Source organism: Eimeria mitis, genomic scaffold (assembly GCF_000499745.2).
Source record: "Eimeria mitis Houghton genomic scaffold, Emh_scaff1210, whole genome shotgun sequence".
NCBI lineage: Eukaryota > Apicomplexa > Conoidasida > Eucoccidiorida > Eimeriidae > Eimeria > Eimeria mitis.
The window spans coordinates 8,950-9,420 of record NW_013568223.1 but is presented as its reverse complement, the minus strand read 5'-3'; positions in this window follow the sequence as shown (position 1 = coordinate 9,420).

The window sequence follows — 471 nt, the reverse complement described above, 5'->3', positions numbered from 1 at the left end:
CTGCTGCTGCTGCGTCGATAACAGCCCGGGGATGAGCACCCAGCATAGGGAAAATGAATTGTCTGATGGGTTGGGTTTATTTTGCTTCTTTAAAATAAAGAAGAGAAGCAGCTGCTGCAGCAGACAGCAGCAAGGAGCAGCAGCAGCAGCACCCTTGCAGCAGCAGCAGCAGCAGCAACAGCAGCAGCAGTAAGAGCAGCTCCAGTTTGTTTGTTGTTGCAGTGTCTTATATAAATAATTTATTTTATTTGTTGTTAAGGATTTAATTTAATTTATATTTCATAGAAAATATAATAAACACCAACAGAAACCACCAACCCTCTCCCTCCTGCGGTGTACATACAGCTCACGCACACAACAACAGAGAGAGAGACAGAATCTGTGCTTGCTGCTGCTGCTACATAAATATTATTCTTTTTATTTTATTTTAATTATATTTTTTATTTATTTTTCAAAGAAAAATTTATTTTT